At 38.7% G+C, this 22,623-nt stretch overlaps 1 long non-coding RNA gene across 3 annotated transcripts in view; it reads left to right on the top strand.

Annotated features, from left to right (window-relative positions):
* Positions 1-10,867: 10,867 nt before the first annotated feature.
* LOC121522194 overlaps positions 10,868-22,623 on the top strand; it is a 75,720-nt gene continuing 63,964 nt past the window's right edge. Inside the window, exons 1-4 of one of the 3 annotated variants that reach the window (XR_005992958.1) lie at positions 10,868-11,067; positions 11,836-11,880; positions 16,632-16,769; positions 20,885-21,205. This is a non-coding gene — a long non-coding RNA (uncharacterized LOC121522194). Of the gene's footprint in view, positions 11,068-11,835; positions 11,881-16,631; positions 18,749-20,884; positions 21,206-22,623 lie in introns of those variants that run through there. The other 2 variants (XR_005992957.1, XR_005992956.1) reach the window with 2 other exon arrangements.

Here is a 22,623-nt window from a genome sequence, read left to right as displayed (position 1 = left end):
TTGCTTATGTGTTGTGTTATTCCTCAAAGGAAAAGAGTTTGTTTTTAAATAGAATTACAGCCTACTTTAGTATTTTTTAATGAATATTCCCATGTGTTCTACTGTACCTCTCTCTGATCTTCACTACCATCCACTGTGGTTTCACTGATGCACATGCAATTATCCATAATGACTAAAGATAAAACAGAGGTTTGCTACTTTTTGATGTCAAAGGAAAAAGTATGGAGGCACTCAGGGGTCAACCTCCGTGTAAATGCCCCAAAAGCAAGCACATGCAGCTCTCATTGCTCTCACTGTTAGTTGTGTAGTGTGTGCACAGTATCTTTAAGTGGAAAGCAATAAGAAAGTACATTATAAATTCATGCAGCTGCTGTCGAGTCAAACACGTATCTGGAACAGTTATATCTGTTAAATGCCACGGTGTTGATAGAAGTCTATCATTATACACCTGGTCCAATAATGGACTATGATTAAGCTGGCCTTATTTTTTAGAACTTAAAATGTTAATATGAAAAGATGAAACACATATATGACATGAAATTTTATCCATGCAGTGGCTGGAGTATGCAAAAATGTAATGCAACTAAAGAGAGCACTGTGAGCCACAACATGTCATAGTCCCATAAAAGAAAACATTTATGGGGTGCAGGTGGCCTGGTGGTTAAAGGCGTGCCCCAAGTATGTTGTTGGTTGGTTTGAATCTGGCCCATGGCACTTTGCCGCAAGTCTCTAACTAGCTCACATCTCTGATTCCATCCACTGCCCTCCTAACCTTGCAAAGCAGATGGATACGCCCGTTTCCTTGTTTCTTACTGGCGAATCCATCTTGCAAAGCTCCCATCTGAACCATCTGGGCCTGGTTAGAAAATGACAGGACCAATCAGCGACGAGGGGCAGTACTTTCAGGTGCGGCGGTGTTGTGACGTAAGCAGCAACAAGAGGCCGGTGCAATTATGGCGGAAGAGCTTAGCGTGAATGCTGCTAAAGCACCAGTTTTATCAGAACTTGACCACATTTCTTCGTTAAAAGAAGAACAAAGAACAGCAGTGAGTTATTTTCTTTTTTAAAAATGACAAAAGTTGTGTACTGACATGTCTACAGTCACCATGGTTCGCTTTATTCCTCAGCAGCGGTGCATGCACACCTCAGTCGCGGCTAAGTCATGTGTTTCGTTGCTCTGACTGGCCCGTAAAGATGTGACGGACAGAACATTCATCCAATCCCACTCCGAGTTTTTCTCAAATCCTCTGCCCTTTTCCCAACACAAAGTTTTCCAGATGGATGTGTGAAATAAATCCATCTAGCCTGTCAGGTTAAGAAAGGATAGAAATGACTAAAATGTGACTAAAACTAAAATGCATTTCATTCAAAGACTAAGACAAAAATTAAAATAGCTGCCAAAATTATCACTGCTCCCCAGTTGTGATTTATTGATGATATAAATGTGTAAAGTCAGTGCTAACATCCAGGATGGCAGATGTCTCATTTTGGACCTGCAAAGCATGTCAAACTGTAACTGGGTTCTGTTGGTGGAATTATTCAATTACACTCACTTTTAACCGCCACTCTCTACACTTTTCCCGCCCATTTTTGCTACTTCTTTTACCATTTCTAACCCATGTTTGCTGTTTTCACCCCTGCTGACACTTAAAAAAAATTTTCACCAGTTTTAACCAATTTTTGCCACTTTAAGCTCATTTGTGCCACTTTCAACCACTGTTCCCTAGTTTTAACCCATTTTCACCACTTTTAACCCCTTTTCGACAGTTTTAACGTATTTTCATCACTTTTAACCCATTTTCGCCAATTTAACATGTTTTCACCACTTTCAACCCATTTTCACCAGTTTTGACCTATTTTCATCAATTTTTAACCCTTTTTTACCAGTTTTAACCCATTTTGCCACTTTTTTACCCATCTTAGTTGCTATCCACTCACTTTTTCCACTTTAAAACCCACATATTCCCCTTCTTTTTGCCACTTTTTACCCATTTTCGCTGTTTCTTAGCCACTTTTTTGGTCCCTTTTCCCCTGATTTTGCCACTTAACACAGTTATCTAATCCAGTGGTTCTCAAATGCTGTGCCAAGGCACACTAGTGTGCCTTAAGGCAGGTGTTCCATGGGGATTTGTACCATATGTTACAACTACAACTTTATGGCAAGAACTGTAACCAGGCCTGTCCACAGATCTGGACCCCTGTAATGGGACCTCCCCAGGTGGAATTTATTGATGATATCAGTGTATGTGTGCTGGATCAGTAGCATTAGTGCTAGCATCCTGGCTAACAGTAACCTCGTTAGGAGCTGAAAAGCATGGCAAGCTATTATTGGGTTGAATTGGTGTTGAAGTGATTAATTTGTGCTATTTTTAACCAAGTTAAAAAAATTTTCTACCCATTTTTGCCACTACTTTTGACTACTTTTTCTCCTCTTCTTATGACTATTTTGACCCATTTTTGCTACCTTTTTGGAACTTTTTTCCACATTTAACCCATTTTTGCTACCTTTCTGCCAATTTTCGCACAATTTCGCTATTGTTTGGCCATTTTTTTTTTTGCCATTTTCTCTCATCACTTTTAACCCCTTCTTACCACCGTGTAGTAACTTTAACCCTTTTTGCCACTTTTCTGCCACTTGTGATCTATTTTGCCACCTTTTTGCCACTTTTTGCCCACTTTGCCATGTTTTTTCATCATCTTTAACCCATTTTTGCCACCTTTTGCCACTCTTGCCATCTCCATGATCCACCAGTTGTCTGGGCCCCAGAAAGCTCTCCCCTTTATCTCTCCCTATGGGCCACCTTGACTGTAACATTATCTAAAAAGTCTATTTTCTATCGATTAAAATATGGTGTGCCTTGAGATTTTGGCTTAACCTCAGGTGTGCCTTGTGTGACAAAAGTTTGAAAACCACTGATCTAATCATTTTGCATTTAAGCTGCCTACATTTTTTTCGGTTTTATTTTCTGGCATCCTGATGTTACTGAACATCGTGGCCTAGCTTTGAAGTCTAATATTACTTTCCAAATGGTTTACTTCAATGTACCCATCCACTAAAAATGTCCTTTTGTTTCAAGATAGGGGGTTTACAACAAAACAAGCTATATTTGTACTACAGCATATATAAATACAATTATGTTTAATTTCTTTGTGAGAGGGGTTATTATTTGGGTTAAAGTGAATACCATTATCACAGCTTAACTTTATAGTGCTCCTTGATTTGGCTAACTGGGCCCCAGAAAGCTCTCCTCTTTTTACCCCCATATGGGAGGCCTTGGGATGGTCATTTTAAAAAAAAAATGTGACTTTTTAAGGCCAGTTTATAATAATACAGCAATTTCAGTGAAACAAATAAAAAGCACTTCTGAAGGACAGTGCATACTGGTAATCACACCACCAAAGATAGAGAATAATTCTCAGACAGCCAAACTGTTTTGGCTGCAAAACTTCCTCTAAAGCAGCTCTTCTACCTGGTGGCAATGACAAAGGTATGTTTCAACAACACACTCATTATTTCACACCCTTAGCTGATAGTATTCTTTTTCTTATCCTAAATTTTTCTCTGCCGCTTCCTTTGGTCATTTAGAAACCTGAATGATTTGGATTTGGCCGTAGTGATCGTGGGCAAACATTAGATTTCAGTCCTGAGCTTTCTGCTTCCACTTCCACCAGGGGAAGGGCAGAGAAGACAAAAATAACACAAGCTGGGTCTTGATTTTTGGCCTTCATCAATAAGTTTTAAAATAACGTCACTAAAAACTTGTATTATTAGCATTTGTAATGATTTGGGTTTTTTTTATAATTGGGACGATGAGTCATTCAGATTGGCCCTAACAGACCGTGGTTGGGTATTTGCCCGAATCCCAGATGGCCGGTTCATCACTGACGTGGTCCAGTACGGATAAAGGTAGGGTGTAAATACTTTTATAACTGAATAAAGAGCTGTCCAGGCCTGCATAGAGTTTGACAGGTCATGCAAATCATCATGAATATAATGTTTCTGCAGATATTTGGAATTCCAGTTGAGTTTGCGTTGGCTAGAAAAGAATTATAATAGACTTCACAGTATTCAGTCTGTTTGTAATTTCATCATGCTTTACTAATGCTGTAAAAGATATCTTTAGAGGATTACACCCTTTGACTCTGTCTTTACAAATAAAGGTTAACATTTAAAAAAAAATCATTGCTGCAATAAAATAAGTGTGTGACAAAAAATAAAATATTTATCACTTATAAACCTTCTAGTTACACCTACAGCTCTTCAACATTTCTAACTAAATTTATCATTAAAACACAAATCTAAATGATCTTTGTTTACATAAATAAAAACAGACACACATGTAAATACTGTTGAACTCAGTGTATTTGGTTTGATGCTGAATAAATGGCTCTGTGCTGACATCATGTGGTCGCTATTGTAAATTACATGTGATGTTTTAAACCTGCTTTAACTCCAGAACATGAAACGTGCATTTAACTGTCAGCCTAACCATTAGAGCAGGGGTGTCAAACTCAAGGCCCGAGGGCCAAATTATTCCTGTTTTCATTATAACTGGCCCACTGGTCTGCAGATTTCCTCCAGTTTAAACATGTAAACCTAACCCTGATGATTTAAAATATCCTTGTTCTGTCATAAAAATAAGAAAAAAATGTTAAAATTAGTAGATAAAAAGTCAGGAATGTGGGAAAATACATTTCTGTATTCATTTCATATTCTTGATTTTGCATCTCACAGTTATCAGGCAAAGTTTTTGTTTCATATTTTGACCTTTCAAATTCACATTTTTGACTATCTTATTTATTTAATTTTTTTACCTTTTTTATCCTAAACTTTTTAAATTTTAATATATATGAAGATTTAATTTTGGGCCTTTTCATGCCTGTATTGGATAGAGGAGGACAGCGGATAGATTTGGAAACAGTGAAGAGAGTGGGGAGAGACATGCGTTAAAGGGCCAAAGGCCGGAGTCGAACCTGGGATGCTGGCATACATGGGTAGTGCCTTAAACCACTCGACCGTCTGCACACCAAGTAATATTTTGACCTTTTAACTCATGATTTCTTTTTTTTTCTCCTGTTTTGACCTTTTGAGCTCCTTACTTTGACTTTTATCTCATACTTTGGTAACCTTGCAAAGCAGATGGATACGCCCGTTTCCTTGTTTTTCACTGGCGAATCCATCTCGCAAAGCTCCCGTCTGAACCGTTTGGGCCCGGTTAGAAAGAGACAGGACCAATCAGTGACGAGTGGCAGTACTTTCAGGCACGGCAGAGTCATGACGTAAACAGGCAGCAATAAGAGGCCGGTGCGATTATGGCAAAAGACATTAGCGTGGATGCTGCTAAAGCGCCATTTTCATCAGAACTTGACCACATTTCTTCGTTAAAAGAAGAACAAAGAACAACAGTGAGTTGTTTTCTTTTCAAAAACGACAAAAGTCAAGTACTGACATGTCTATAGTCGCCATGTTTCACATTATTCCTTGGTAGCGGCGCACGCACAGCTCGATAGTGGCTATGTCACATGTTTTGTTGATCTGATTGACACCTAGAGATGTGACAGACACAACATTCATCCAATCATACTCCAACTTTTTTTTTTCCAAGTCCTCCGCCATATCCCAAACACCTCCTGTTGAAACTTTCCCAGATGGATGTGTGACACAAATCCATCTGGTGTGTCAGGTTAATAATTTCACCTTTTATATTCTCAGTTTTAAATTTAAGTATTATTTTGACCTTTTAACTCAAAATTGTTGTTACTCAAGTTTTAACATTTTTAACCAGTGATTTTGAAATTAATCTCATATTTTGACCTTTAAAACTTGTGATTTTAAATTTTCATCTCCTGTTTTGACTCTTAAAATCATGATTTAAACTGTCTTTCTTATATATTTGCCTTTTAAAAATATAATTTTGACTTTAAATGCCTTTTGAACTAATAAGTTTGATTTTTTATCTCATATTTTGAGCCTTTAAACACACCATTTTTACTTTTTAAGTATCAAAATCATTTACCATCAGTGCTAAGGTTTTTTTACCCCCATAATTCATTGCTGGTGAAAATGAGGTTGACAGTTTATGGTTAAATGTTGGCTTTGTGCGGCCCTCAAGTTGGACCCAAATTCAGAATTCGGCCCCTGCTGTGATTAAGATTGACTGATTTCAAGACTTTCTAACATCTTAAACACGTGCATAATATAAATCTGTTTTAACATTTTTACTATTTAATATGATTTACCAGATAGACTGATTCACAGGGAATTTTGCTTTGTTTGACAAGTTTTCTTAGCTTTTTTAAACTATAGATGAAAATGTTCTGTGGTAAATAAGGGGCTGCCTCACAGTTTACCCTCACAGCAGAAGGTTCCTGGTTCACTTTCCGGTCAGGGCCTTTCTTCATGTTCTTCCTGTGCATGCGTGGGTTCTCTCTGGGTTCCTCCCTAGGACATGCTCGTTAGGTTAATTGGTGACTCTAAATTGGCCCTGGGTGTGAGTGTGAGTGTGAGCGTGTGTGGTTTTCTGTCTCTCTACCAGTCCAGGGTGTCTCTCGCCCAACGACAGCTGGGATAGGCTCCATCCCCCCGCGACCCCCGGGGGGATAAGTGGTGAGAAAAAAAGGATGGATGTGGTAAACAAGATGGTCAGCAAATAAGGATGTAACTTTACCTTTGCTAATCGTCTCTCCTCTCAAGTTTCATCATTTCATCTGTAAAGCGTTCCTGCTCTAAAACAACATGGTAGTGACCAAAATGCTGAAGGCTTTAGAATAGAGATAGATGGATAATTCAAGAAGAAATGAACCTGTGAAGCCAGGATGTTTACATTAGTTTAGAATGATGGGGTTGCCATTTTGCTTGACTATGAATTTCTTAAATTAATCAGAAAGGCTGACTGTTAACACCCAACGCCAATTCACAGATCGTAAGTGCTTCACACTGTAGGGCAGATATTTAAAGCAAAATACACATATGTGAACAAAATGGGATTATGATGAGTGTTCTATGCACAGTGCAGATGTTTAACCCTTTAATTCAAGGGTGTCAGACTCAATCACAGCAGGGGCCAGATTCTGGATTTAGGTCTAACCTGAGAGCCTGACAGGGTCAACATTGAACCATAACTGTCAACCTCATTTTCACCAGCAAGAAATATGAAAAAACAACACTGATGATAAATTATTTGGAAACTGTCAAATTTGAAATCATGAGTTTAAAAATCAAAATATTACTTAAAATTTTAAATTGTGAGTCTGATAGATCATGATATGGGATTAAAAAGCCAAAATCAAGAGTCAAATATAGCGAAATATGAGCTACAATTCGGATGATGACTTAAAAAGTTACAAATATGACTTTAATTTAAAATTGGGAGTTACAAAGGTGAAAATATGATATAAAATGTATAAAAATAATAATTTAAAATGTCAAAATATGAGAAAAATTGAGTTCAAAAGTCAAAATATGGGATTAAAAGCCAAAGTTATGAGTTGAAAAGGTCAAAATATGACATTTTCACCTATCTATCACCCTATCTCCTTTAGAGATAGGATGAGAAGCTCGGCCATCCGGGAGTAGAGCCGCTGCTCCTCCGCATTGAGAGGAGCCAGATGAGCTGGCTCGGGCACCTGATCCAGATGCCTCCTGGACGCCTCCCTGGTGAGGTGTTCCGGGCAGGTCCCACTGGGAGGAGGCCCCGGGGAAGACCCAGGACATGCTAGAGAGACTATGTCGCTCGGCTGGCCTGGGAATGCCTTGGGATCCCCCGGGAAGCGCTGGACAAAGTGGCTGGAAAGAGAGAAGTTTGGGCTTCCCTGCTTAGGCTGCTGCCCCCGCGACCCGATCTCTGATAAGTGGAGGAAGATGGATGGATGGATGGAATTTAAAACTGGGAATCTAAAAGATAAAAATGTGATATATATAGTCCAAATTATGAGTTGAAAGTTCAAAATATGAAATGAAAAGTCAAAATCATAAGTTGAGTCCTAATCTTGAGATGCAAAATTAAAAATATGAAGTAAAAACACAAATTAATTTCTTTCCCCACATTCTTGACTTTTATGAAATCTTTCTTACTCTTTACTTTTTCAGGTTTTTATGGCTTAACAAGGATGTTTAAAATAATCAAGCTGATGTTTACATTTTTATACTGGAGGAAATCTGCAGACCTCTTACTGGTGGGTCAGTTAGAATGCAAGTATGATATGATCTTGCGGGCCGGATATAATTGTTCCACGGGCCGGATTTGGCCCCCGGGCCTTGAGTTTGACACCCCTGCTTTGATTGATTTATTAAATCAATCATGGTCAATATAATTTGGCCTTATGACAGAAAAAATACAAACAGAAAAGAAACCTCTTAAATGTCAAAGTCAGTATTTAGTACAGTCACCTTTGCAATCACAGCACTGAGTCTGTGTGGATAGGTCTCAGTCAGGCTCAAACATCTGGACACTAAAATTCTAGTCCATTCTTCTTAAAATACACTCAGCTCTGTCAGGCTGCACAGGGATCAGGCATGAACAGTCTTTTTCAAATCCAGCCACAAATTCTCTACTGGATTGAGGTCTAGGTGTTGACTCGACCACTCCAGAAAATTCACCTAATTGTCTTCAAATCATTTCTGTATTGCTTTCTCTGAATGCTTCAGTCTGTGTCTTGCTGGAAAATAGACTTTTTCCCAAGCCGTAGTTCTCTTGCAGACTGAATAAAATTGTCCCCCGGGATTTTCCAAAGCCGGCTGCTGGGAAAGCACCAAAAAGTGGTGGCAAAAAAAGGCATTTTAGATGATAACAAGGGAGTCAAAAGAGTCTGAAATGGCGTTAAAGTGGCAAAAATAGCTGGAAATTTGGTGAAATGGGATGAAAATTGATATAAACTGGCAACAAAAGGTTAGCTAAGGCAGAAAAAGTCAAACTAGCAAAAAAGGGGCATATCAAATTGTGAAATGTGGCTTAAAAATGGTAAAAGGGCAATATTGTGTCTACAGAGCCAACAATAGGCAGAAAGTTGCAAGATTTGGTTTAGAAGTGGAAAAAACAGGCAGAAAAAAAGTGGAAGAAAGGGTTTAAAACGGACAAAAAATGGGTTTTAAGTTGCAAAATACGTTAAAATTGATTAAGTTGGTGGGAAAAAGTGATGAAAAGTGGTTAAAATTTGGCAGCACTTGTGTAAAGTGGCAACAGTGTAATTACCTCTGCCAAGGAGGTTATGTGATCGGCAGGGTTTGTTGCTTAGTTTGTTTGTTAGCAACATAACTCAAAAAGTCATGGACGGATTTTCATGAAATTTTCAGGAAATTGTCAGAAATGGCATAAGGAAGAACTGATTAGATTTTGGGAATGATCCAGATCACCGTCTGGATCCAGGAATTTTAAAAAGATTCTGTACTATTGGGAGATAGGGCTAATGGCGGAGGTCTGCGCTGTTACCACTTCGCACCAGGAGATGGCGGACATGAGTAACTTCAATCCCAGCACCATTTTTGGTGTGTTTCTATTCAAAGTTTTGGAGTTTATAGAGTTTGAAAGGCGCACACCCGGTCGAGGAGATGAGTCGGAGCGTAACAGAGAGAAAGACAGCGAATTGTAGCAAGAATACTCACAATGCTGGGAGGTATAGGGGAATATTCCCCTCTGCCATGACTTCCAGTCGCCCAGCGAGACCATGGGTGAGACTGTCAGTGCATCTGTTGGCATTGGCAGGCAATGCTTCTGCCATGACAGTCCACACGTAGTGAAGCCAATGCTTTGTCTCGCCATGTTTCCACCCCGCTGGGGAGGGAGTAATCAGCAAATACTGTGGTGGGGGGCACACGGGGACGGATCCATGATTTTTTTAAAGGATTCTTCACAATTGGGAGATAGGGCTAATGGTGGAGGTCTGCGCTCTCTGAGTGCTTTTCTAGTTTAAAAAATGTTTTTATTTTTCTTAAGGCATCTGGAGACCCCTTCTCAGTGTCTCACGACCCCCAATCGGGTCCCAACCCCAACGTTGAGAACCCCTGCATTAGGGTCACATAAGTGGGCAGTAAGTGAAGCATCAGTGGTTAAAAAAGTGGTTCAAAAGCAGTAAATGAGTGCTGAATAAAAGAATCAATCATACATTTTAGAAGAATATTTTTTTATCCTTTTTAAATAAATGTTATTTAAAGTGGACATTTTTGTCCACAAATGTCTTAATAGGATGCAACACTTAAATTCTACATTACACAAAAACCAGTAATTTATCAAAATCAATTTTGTTTCCTTATGATTTTTTCATGAAAAACAACAGTGACGTCTTGTAGTCAAATTGGAATTTAAACTATTGACATATTTAAGAGTTCTGGTCAATATTACTGTTGATGAAAAGAATTAATAAACAAAATCCGGAAAATATTGGGGAAAAAAATGCTCCATGTAAGTTAGCTTATTTTTCATCAAAATGGCCAAAAATTACCATTGACATAGACAATTGCTATTTTGAAAAATCATGGATCGTTTTATTTTTCTGTTATGAAGCCTCCAAATTTTATGGAAGCCCATTTCTGCTACTCAACAAAAAAAAAAAGAAAAAGAAAAAATATGTCAAAAATGAAAAAAGTCGGGCAATTCAAAAAAAAAAAAAAAAGAAAAAGAAAAAGAAAAAAAGAATAATTATGAGATTACAAAAGTCTTAATAATGACATTTTATCTAATACTTTTTATCTCACAACTATGACTTAGGATTTTTTTTAAGTATTGCCTTTCTGTCTCATTTTTTTGTTCTTTTTTTCTTTAGCGGATATGGGCTTCCACAGTGTTTGGCACTATTTATCATTGCAACAAATCGTCTTCATGTTCCTCCGCCTTGTTCCTCACCTGGTCTGAAGGTGAACCTGACTGTGGTGAGCTGCTTTCTCCATGGACTGTCGGGGTGCGTGGTTGTTTATATAGAATAAGACACAGACGGCGTGGTGGAGCACATTTCGATAGGTAGCAGAAATCGCCTCAACACCTGTTGGATGTACCGGAGAAGCACGTGCAGTGAGAGCCCATAACCAATGATGAACTGAACAGCTCTTTGTAAACCCTGAGGACACTGAAAAAGGTAAGGTCAACTTTTGACACAAGCATCAGACTTCTGACTTTACAGAAAACAAACAATGTGATGAAGCTAAAGCAGTATTTAAAAAGACAACCGCAGCATCATAAGCTAACAGCGAGGGTGTGACAGGGTTAGGGGTGGCAACAACACAAATGCTCACTCCTCCACGAACTTACGTTCATTACACGCTAAAATATTTAAATCATCACCAAATTAGTAATTCTTATGAATAATAATGAAGATGTCAAAGCAGCAAAGTGAAGGATAACAATTACAACGCTAGCTTACCTGTTTATTTGGCTGAAACAGCCCACCATTGGTCCCTTGGCCTCCCTTCTCTTTCTTCACCTGACTGATGCTGTTAAATGCGTCCATGTCTTAGTTTGTCATGCTGTTGTTGAAGTTATTACCACAATTCTCTGTTGATACTTTAGTCCTCTGAGAGTTTGACGGATGCACCTGTTTGATGTGAAAAAGTGATCATCTTTTCCACGTTTCCTCCGTCCCTCTTTCTTTGTTTAATCAGATAGCAGATATTAAAACTTGTGTGAAACTACTGTTTCAGGTGTCACTCGTGGCATGACCGCGTCCTGACTTTTAGAAAGCGCTAATATGAAGACGCACAACACGACGTTGTTGAAATTATTTCTAAAAATAAAGTGGACCAGGTGGACCAAGTGATGTGACGCTAAAGCATTTGTACAACATCTGAAACTGTCAAAAAGATGATCGCTCAACAACTTGATTAAACATTAAAATCTCCCTACACAGGACCGGAACTAGGATGATTTTCTGTGGGCTCAACATCAGAGAAAGGTAGGCTGTAAACATTCATTTTCTTACTTTCACTGCTGGAAACGGTAATTCATAACGTACGGAAGAGGATTAGGGCCACTGCAACAAAATAAAAATTAAAAATTAAAAAATTTGAGATCCAATTTTTTTTTTACTTGTAAGAAAAAATTCAGGATTCTGAGATAAAAGTCAGAATTCTGAGTTTATATTCAAAATTGTAAGATTAGAGTCAGAATTCTGAGATTAAAGTAAAAATTCTGAGATTAAAGTCAGAATTTTGAGATTAAATTCAGAATTCTGAGGTTAAAGTCAGAATTCTGAGATTAAAGTCAGAATTCTGAGATTAAAGTAAAAATTCTGAGATTAAATTCAGAATTCTGAGATTAAAGTAAAAATTCTGAGATTAAAGTCAGAATTTTGAGATTAAATTCAGAATTCTGAGGTTAAAGTCAGAATTCTGAGATTAAAGTCAGAATTCTGAGATTAAAGTAAAAATTCTGAGATTAAATTCAGAATTCTGAGGTTAAAGTCAGAATTCTGAGATTAAAGTCAGAATTCTGAGATTAAAGTCAGAATTCTGAGATTAAAGTCAGAATTCTGAGATTAAAGTAAAAATTCTGAGATTAAAGTCAGAATTTTGAGATTAAAGTCAGAATTTTGAGATTTAAGTCAGAATTCTGAGATTATAGTCAGAATTCTGAGTTTGTAGTCACAATTGTCAAAATGTTTGTTTACAGAATTAGCACGGTAGCATCGCCTTATGCCAAAACTAAGTAGTACAACACAGTAAAATACAAGGTTCATGTTCCAATGTTGGCCGTATTTTAATTTAGTCTTAGGATGTGCTGGACTGACAAAAAAGAAGTGGGTTAAAGTCAGTGGTGCTGGTGTTGCTGTTAAAAAGATAATTGCATTAAGCAAATGGTTGTTGATGGTTCAGAGAATTTAACGTCAGATAGCGTTTGCTCTATTGCATGGGTCCTCAACTACATTTGTACATGGACTCAGATTTTACTTGGAAGACACTGTTGGGGCTGGACTTTCCAAAAACTACATTTCAAAAATGTAAATTATTTATTTGCCTTTGGCAGTGAGCTCAGGGCCAGTCCCCTTAACTGCAGCTGCCACTAGGGGGCGATTGTGACATTTTGGCTATATACTTCTGGAGCTGGCATGTTGTCATCGTTAGGTTTGAATCTAGAATGCTGTGTTGTGATTGGTGGGGAGTCAGGAAACCAGTTTATTGAGGTGGCAGGACAAACTGAACTCTCAAAGCACCTAAAGTGGAAAGTTGACAACAGCTTTAATCAAGAACAAATTCATGATTTTATCATGCGTCATATTCAATAACAATGACTGACATAATTTTCCTCTGCATATTTTCTGATTTTAAAATCTTCTGGGGGCTGGATGGGAAGCTGCGGTGGGCCTGATGTGGCCCCTGGCCTCCAGTTGATTATCACTGCTTCATTGTCTTCTGACACGATTGTGCATCTTTTATTTTAAGTGTGCTGTTTCCTGTTTGGGTTAGAAAGTTTATTTATCTATTTACTGGCAGTTAATTTCACATTTTCCTCAAAACAGTCCAACATTCTAGCAGTGAAAATCATGTTTATTTTAATGGGAATAACTATACAAGTAAAAGACAAAAAAAAAGAGTCACTTTCATAACCAACATGTCTTATGGTAAGACAAGGCTCTGCTTTTCCAGACCATTCTCAAACACTGTACTCTGACTGGATATTCAATATGAAAATGATTTCTTTGTGACCAGTTGCTGAGTAGGACCCAGAAGCAGAGCATGTGCCAATGTTGCAGGAAATGATTGTGCACATGAAAGTGAGTTGGCTAGCTGATGGCAGGCAGAAGCACTGGCAGGGTGCAGGAGGCACTGCAAGAAAAAAGGGCAACAAAGGGTTAGAAACTCCAAAAAGTCAACTCTACTGTAAGGCTGTTGGGACGAATTTCAGGGTTCGAATAGTAACTTTTGAACATTTTAAAAAGTCATTAATATTCAAAAGTTACTATTCAAACGTGTTTTTTAAAGATTTTTTCTGTTTATAATCGTTCGTCAAATCTCCCCCTCTCTCCTTGGCCTCTACTTCACCTATATGTAGGTGTAGGAACCAAATGTTTCATCACGTCATGTGACATGATGAACAATAAAGTTTTCACACCAAAACACAGAAGTGCCGCAACGGCTGCCATTGGGGATGTTTATCGCTAAGGTGGTGCACACGCTGGTGGTGGTTTGGCAAGTGAGGCTTGGCTACATGAAGAAATGCTGATGTATGAGAAAAGAACCGCGATGCCCACTGACAGTAACCCGCTGTCGTGGAGGAAAACGTGTCCCAGCTGGCACGCCGTTACCTGTGCATCCCAGTCACCTCCGTCAGGGCTGAGAGGGTTTTCGCTATGGCTGGGGCGATGGTAAACAAGAAAAGCGTGGATTAGGTAAAAACAAGTAGGGACTAGACAGTACCAACATTTTTTATTCATTATAAACATGATGTCATCACCGCTGTAAGTGGCGCAATTTAATTTATTTTTATTTGACATTTAATTACTAACCCATTTGTTTTAAAGTTGACCATCAGTACCAAAAATACCTGTTAAAGGCCTCTAAATGGTGCAGGTGGCTAAAAAAATACATAAAAATTAACATAAACTACTTTTGCTTTTAGCTCATTATTTCTTCATTGCAATCTGTAATATAATATGAGGGTCCCCTAGTGGACAAATGTGTAACTACACGATGAGTAAAGCAACTGAACGTTTTACATACATATCAATGAAAAATGTGCATAAATATTCGAATATAATTCAAAATCTGTAAAAATAATACATGAAATTCAAATGGACTGTGAAGAAAATTGACAGCACTCCACTGTGTGTAACTCAACCCTTTTGGGACGGATAGGTAAGCTTGGCAACCCTACGGAAGGAGCCAAAAAGTGGGATGGTGGGGTCAGTTATTTCCAGCTTTTGATTATTGAAATGCAAATAAACACGACATTTTTATCTTTTGAGTGGGTTTTATGGGGGCTCAGCTTTTCGTAGGTACATGTAGGGGGGCTCCAAGGAAAAATGATTGGGAAACACTGAAACAGAGATGGACTGAAGGCTCAGAAATGTGATATTTATGTATGGCTGTTTATTTGTGTGTGAGGCAGTCATTTCTTTGGCAGTCTTTACTTTGTTAACCCTTAGGTATACTTAGGTACATTCTTTGTATTCTGTTTAGTTTGTGTTCTGTTGATGTGATTGGCATGAAACTGTGCAAAGATATTTGGACCATAAACCAGAAAAAAGGGTGATTTTCTTTGCGAACCTTTGCTGTGCACTGAGCAAAATAGTTACTACAGGGACTATGCTATAGAGCAGTGTTACTCAACCAAAAAGCCAAATTGTTGAAAAATACCGTTGCAAGAGCCACAATCTAAGAGTTAAAAAGTGGCAAAAACAGCTTGAAGTAGCAATAAAAATAGGTTAAAGGTGGCAAAAATGGTCAAAAAGCAGCAAAAAAATGGGTGAAAAGAGGCAAAAATGGGGAGAAAAAGTGCAAACATGGTCAGAAAGTAGCAGAAATGGGTGAGAAGTGACAAAAAAAATATCAGTGGATAGTGACTTTAATGGGCAAAAAGCAGTCAAGAGTGGCAAATATGGGCAAAAAAGAGGAAACAAGTGGTATGTAATGGCAGAGGGTAGTTTAAACGGGCAAAAAGTGGAAAAAATGTGATAAAGGGCAAAAATAGGCAAAAATGGCAAAAAGAAAAATTGGGAAAAAAAGGAAACAAGTGGTATTTAATGGCAATGGGTAACTTAAATGGATGAAAAGTGGCAAAAAATGTAAAAAAAAAAACAGGGCAATAAATGGGATAAAAGTGGCAAAAATTGGGAAAAAGTGGCAAAAAGACCTAGCAAAAATGAGCAAAAAATTGGAAAAAAGGGATATTTAATGATGAAGGGTTGCTTAAATGGGGAAAAAGGTAAAAAAAAAAAGGCCAAAAAAAAAGAGAAAAGTTATAAAAATTGGGAAAAAGAGGCATCTAGAAGTTGTAAAATGGCCAAAAATAAGAAAAAGGGGTATTTAATGGCATAAGAGGGAGATGCAGATGTTTAAGGACATTGGCAAACCAAAATATCCAAAATATTTTAATGTTAAAATCTTTAAAGATTAGACATAAATGTTTGAAATGTTGTTGTTAAATTTTTTTTGCAATTTGAATCCTTTTTGTGGGATGGGGGCCCACTGAATGAACGATTTTTTCTTAGGGGAGGCTCACTCTTCCACACTTTGAAAACCCCTGTCCTAGGGATATTTGTGTGTAGTTGTTTAAAGGGATGCCTAAGGGATAAGCAGTGTTGACTGTTAACCTGCCTTTTTGTTATATTTATGTTACCTGGACTTGCAAAAAATCCACTGGAGGAAACTTGGCCAGAAAAAGTTTCTAGAAACAGCACCATCTCATTGTAAACAGAAGAGGGCAGTGTTGATCAAGATACAACCCTAAGAAGTCAGAGAAGAGGCCTGCGTGCAGCCAACTGGGTTTATTAGTACGACTGATGTTTTAGTGATTTGACTGTTTGACACTTTCATGATTTTAAGGTCTGTGCTAGAAAGTTTCCAAAACTAAAATAAGCTTTGCATTTTAAATTTGTGCAAAATTTGCAATTTTATTAGAACCTACCAACATCACAATGCTCCCCGACACTTTTGCATGAAAATGGGCCGTGGATCATGACACAAGTGTGTTTTTCTGTTACTTGAGGTTGTTCAAGCTCAGGATGGATGAGCTCAGACTGACCTGAGAGGGAAAGACCAAACATGTGGCACAGTGTGAGCTGGACTACCGCACTGGGAATCAACACAGGCAGGTTCTACGCCTCTGTGTGCTCGCTGGAGGGAGGTGAGAAGAGACAGAAAGAGGCATAAGCTGAAGAAAAAGTAGCAGATATAGACAGATAGATACTGCATGGAATACATTATGGAAACTTGCTAATAACAGTGCTAATGTCTTGTAAAGCCTTCATACTTGGCTGGATTCTTTGTTTTAGAGCACAGACAGGAATACTTTGAAGTTGCCTCTCCAATGAAGAAAGGTGGCCGGTGTTAAAAGTCATTCTTAAGTGCGGCTCTGATGATCCAAAGTTGTTCAAGCGACGGGGGGAAACGGTGCCATACCTATGTAACATTCATATCATTTGAATTATAAATCAGAGTAAGGAGAAGTCTATGTTCGGAGCTGATGAATATTTAAGGCATTGAGTATACAGATCATCATATTGACAAAGGGAGAATACTAATGTCCTCTTCTCTGAGTCTGATTAGAGGTTAAGCAGAATGCAAACTGCATAATTTATTTCCATTCTTGCATTTTTGTACCTTTTGATTTGACTCCTCTTCTCTTTTTTTTGATAACTTCTTTGTGCAGAGGTCTTTTCCTTTTTAAAAGTAAAATATGCTGAGATAGGTGTGGCATGCAAATGAGGGATAATTGGTGTCATTTGTTTTAAGCTTGCAGAAGAGAGTGAAAGATGTACTTTCTTTGTGCAGAGGACTTTTCTTTAGAAATATTAGTCTTCCATTTTCTGCAGCAGTTGACATCCTCAGAGTGCCTGCTGTCCCCACTGACACAGACAATGTCCACAGTCTATTAAATTGAATGTTGTATTTAACTGGTTTGCAGCCAGGGCAAAGTTACACTCTTTTGTATCCTTCTTTCTCCTCTCTCTGGTGGAATGTGCTTATTTCACAGAGAGAGAGAGAGCCCATGCAGGTGAGAGTGTCTAACAGTGAGGAAATCAATATGATGTAAATTATTAAGAGCTCAGGAATGCGTCTGACCCCTACTGTCTTGCAGCAGGCTGGGCTCTGAAGGCTGGCAGGTGGACGCGAGCTTGGACTCTCCCTCTAACACTCATTAGTGGCTGGGAGCCGGGGCTCCTTGTGAGTGGGAAGGCAGGGATCACAGCGGGGAAGTGATGGCCCAGGCCTCTCACATCCCCGGCTCAGCCTTCGCTCCGGCTCTTGCCAGCCTCTCCCTGGAAGCTCATTAGTAAGTGCACTGATGCATAAGAGCTAGTCATTAGCTGGGCTCTTTTTTTTTTCTGTCTTCATCTCTCTTTCCCCCCGACACCGTGTCTGATCCTGAAGACCGGTGGCAGTGGTGGTTTAAAAGACGAAGAGAGAAGACGTCCACATTACCGCAGGTACTCCAGATGTATGGATATGAGACAATGGTAGCCATCAGATGATTTTTTTTCCCTCTTTCCAAGGGTTTAGGGTGGGGGGTGTCAATTTCTTCAAATGGACTCCATCCACAGCCCTTCAAACCAAAGAGTAAACATTAGCGCTTGACCAGGACTTTGGCTGAGCGCCCCTTTCTTCCTCCATGCTTGGTTTTGATCTGGGGTATTTGCTTTTGCTGCTGGCCAGATCCCCCTCAGCACCTGATGGTTGCCTAGGCTCAGAGTAAATAAGATCTAGGGGGCCCAGGCCTCTTCGGGGGCTGCTGGGTAAATAAGGTCTCTGGTGTGTGTAGCGTGCCTGGCAGCAGGGTGAGCACTGGTGTGGAGGCCTCCAGAGACACGCCACCCCCCACCCCCCCTTTCCTATATCTAGCTGCTTAATTCTGTTATCCCCTCTCTCTCTCTCTCTCTCTCTTTAACTTCATTCTCCCTCCTCTTTCACCGACACACAAACACAAACCTCCCTCTCAGCAGGCGCTCTGATTAATGTTGGACTCATGAACATTTACGGCTTCTGAGGCACTTGCAGCAAGACCCGTACGTGTCTGATATTACGGAATTAACTTCTTATGATTGGTTAAAGCAGGGGTGTCAAACTCAAGGCCTGGGGACCAAATCCGTCCTGTGAGGTCATATCATACTCTTATTTATATTAAACTGTATTTATTATATTCCCTTTTTATCTCATATTTTGACCTTTTCAACATTATTTTGGCTTTATCTAGCATTTTGATCTTTTCAATTGATGATTTTGACATTTAATCTCATGTTTTAAACTGTCAATTTATTACTTTCACTTTTTATCTCATCTTTTCACCTTTTCAATTGATAATTTTGACTTTTAAATTCATATTTCAAACTATCGATTTATTGTTTTTACTGTCTATCTCATATTTTGACCTTTTCAACTCATAATTTTGACTTCATCTAGTATTTTGACCTTTTCAATTAATGATGACTTTTAATCTCATATATTAAACTGTCTATTTATTATTTTCCCTTTTTATCTCATATTTTGACCTTTTCAACGTATAATTTTGGCTTTATTAAGTATTTTGATCTTTTCAATTGATAATTTTTACTTTTAAATTCATATTTCAAACTATCGATTTATTGTTTTTACTGTTTATCTCATATTTTGATCTTTTTAATTGATAATTTTTACTTTTAAATTCATATTTCAAACTATCGATTTATTGTTTTTACTGTTTATCTCATATTTTGACCTTTTCAATTGATGATTTTGACTTTTAATCTCATATTTTAAACTGTAGATTTATTATTTTCACTTTTATCTCATATATTTTCACCTTTTCAACTTATAATTTCAACCTTGATATCATATTTTGATCTTTAGGTGCACCATTTTTTAATTTTAAGCCATATTTTTGCCTTAAAAACATGATTGCTACTTTTTTTATATATTTGCCAATTAAAAGCATTATTTTAACATCTAATTTTGTGTTTTTGAAAATATGTTTGACTTTTTATTTCAGATTCTGATCCTTTTAACTTATCGTTTTGACTTTTAAAATCTCAAAATCCTTTATCATCATTGCTAACTTCCCCCCCCCATAATATATGTTTCCCTATAATAAATGAGGTTGACAGTTAAATGTGGACCCTGTTAGGCCCTCAGGTCAGACCTTTATGCAGAATCTGGACCCTTCTGTGATTGAGTTTGACACCCCTGGCTTCAAGGAAACAAAGTGCTTCTTATACAAACTATTCGGTCCAAATGATCCACGTGTGTTTTCACAAGCCTCTGTTATGACTGGAGTTTGCAGATGGACACTATTAGAATTTAAAGATCCTGTAATTAAAAGTGTTTGAACATCATCACATAGGATCAAGTCTCTGAGGATGAGTTTGGCATTTAAATGTCAGAAAGATAAATGATGATGATAGCACCTGTAATAATGTAATTACTTCCTCAATGGTAATCGTCCTAGAAGCCCACAAACAAATGGATTTCATATACTACAGAAAGATTAAACAATTTAACACCTGATGTCTCCATGACTTATTAAAACACAAAAAAGTGGCCATCAGGGAGCCGCAAAATATTGCAGTCATTATCAACCTACATATTGTGTACTTGTTGCCTTCATATATTCTCCACAAGCGCTAATGGTGACAACAAGTTTTCACAGGAAATGTATACAGTCGAGCAGCCACAACAGAGTATTTAACAGTCCTTTCAGCAGATAAAGTATGCTATAGTGTCATTCATCCCCTGTAACGAGGGATTTGCCTTTGTGAAAGTTTACTGAGTCAAATCTCATCAGCTTAATGTGATCTGGCGCTAGCCATGCTGGATCCCCTTATGCCAATTAATCCAGGTTGTAACTCACAGACTCCTGCTGACCAATTCACATCCATTGTTGATAGTTTTTGGCTGCAGGAGCCTCACAACCCGCCTTGTTAGAGCCAAAAACACCACAAGAAACCCACCACCTCTTCCAGCTTCGTCATATTGTCTGTTGATTGCCAGCAATTAGTTAAAAAAAAAAAAAAAAGCAGGGAAGGCTGAGGAACGACAAGATGGGGCATGGGCTATTGCGATGCATGGGCGTTGTTGGCTCACACACCAGCTGAAAGCCTCGAAAATGTTTGTTAACCCCGGGGGTCACGACTGATTCACTAGCGCAGACAGAAAACAAGATTTATGTAGCACAAATCAATACGCAGACCGACTTTTACCATTGTGGAGCGCCCAAACAGGCACTTCTCTCTATCAGTCGAACATGACACTAATGTGTTTTTATTCCAGTTTAACCCAGCCGGTGATGAATCTGTTGGCAGGCTGAGAGGGAGACGGAGAGAAGCGGACTGCCCTTGATTAGTCGGGGGAACACGACGACGACATGCAGAGGCCGATGCGATGGCATGTCACAGAGGCAGTGGCTATTTGTCTTCAGGTTTCCTGCTGAGGGGGTTGTTTATCAGAAATCAGCACCTGACAGTGTATCAAATGGACTAATGGCTGCGCTTATCCCTCTCTGTGCTGTCTTAAGTAAATTAGAATGAATGTAAATGCTCCTCTTTATTCTCTCTGCCATCAGCTCTGATTTCATTAAGACAAAGGAGACACACACCTGGCAGAGCAGAGCTGGAAACAAACTCCAGAGTAAATTATTGTACAGTCGGAGTCTTCCTCTTACAAGCTGGCAGGCCAATAATGTAGGATTTGTTTAATGTCCGCCCTGCTTACCCCTGTTAACAGAGGAGGGGTGGGGGGACTTGGAAAGTGACGTGAGTGACGGGCGGTATTCTCTGAGCGTCGACCAGCAGGCACAATAGAGGAGCCGAGCTCGGTGCCAAGTTTCTATTTCAGAGGGGACGCATTCCAATTGATTAGGAGGCTTGTGAAACAAACTCTGGTGACAGAAACGAGAGAGCGGCCCCGGCTACCGCTGGCACGCTGCCAGCTGTACAGTCTTCCCTTGCAGCATCTCTCTCTCTTTTTTCAGTCTTGTACACACATTAGTGACACATTAACAACACCCACAATGTGACCACCGGGATAACTTAGCTGCATTATCTCTCTGCATGTGAGTGAGCCAACCTAGAATCCTTAACCCATTGTTCATCAAAGTGGGGGTCCTGACCCCGGGGGTCGTCACCAGGGGGCGCTAGGGCTTTCACAGATACTTAGAGGAAAAGGGGGGGGCCATGGGGCAAAAATGCAAATCAAATTATTACATTATTATAGTACCGTAAAGCAGTCTTTCCCTAACTTACCCAAAGGGAAACCTGAAAATCTTCCACCAAGACCCTCACACAAGAGATTTAAAGTATTTACCTTCATATTTTTACTTGAGCTGGGCAATTAATTGCAAATTATATTAAATCCCAATATGGCCTGCTGTAATGTACAAATCACAGAAGTTGCAATATTTCTTTAACTTGAAATGTGACAAAAATACCAGTTTGATATATTTACTTTTTGCAGTAGCAGAGATTTAATGCACATTATGCAAACATTCATGCAACAAAGCGAAAAACATGCAAAAATCCAATACTGGAGTGTTTTTTCAGCAAAAAACTTCCCAGGGATGTTTTGGGGACCTCTGAGACCAATATACACTTGTCTTGAAGGGGTAAAATATATGACCTTTAACATGCCCTAGTAGCGATTATATTTTCAACAGGCATCTGCAAAGTCACCTATAATATTTTGTCAAACATTCATCTCTTTAAATGTAACCTCTGACTCTACAAATGTCACCCTAATAACCTGAATGTGTCTCCAAAGGCACTGATAATTTCTTACAATCTTGAAGTGCCATAGTTGAACATGTAACCGCGTCGCTAGTTAATCCAGCACCAGTTAAACCATGACATCGATTCTGTATATCATACAAAATAAATGATTGAAAGTTGACATGAAAGTCAATTTTATTATTTTGTTATTTTTTTATTTTTGGGGGGTGAATTGAAATGAACGCACACACTCAGCCAGACTGTCAGATGACTGGAGACCACACACCTGCTGACCTGCCTTAGACC

This window comes from Cheilinus undulatus, linkage group 15 (genome assembly GCF_018320785.1).
Source record: "Cheilinus undulatus linkage group 15, ASM1832078v1, whole genome shotgun sequence".
Lineage (NCBI taxonomy): Eukaryota > Metazoa > Chordata > Actinopteri > Labriformes > Labridae > Cheilinus > Cheilinus undulatus.
The sequence above is the reverse complement of the archived record's forward strand: the minus strand, read 5'-3'. Positions and strand labels throughout refer to the sequence as shown.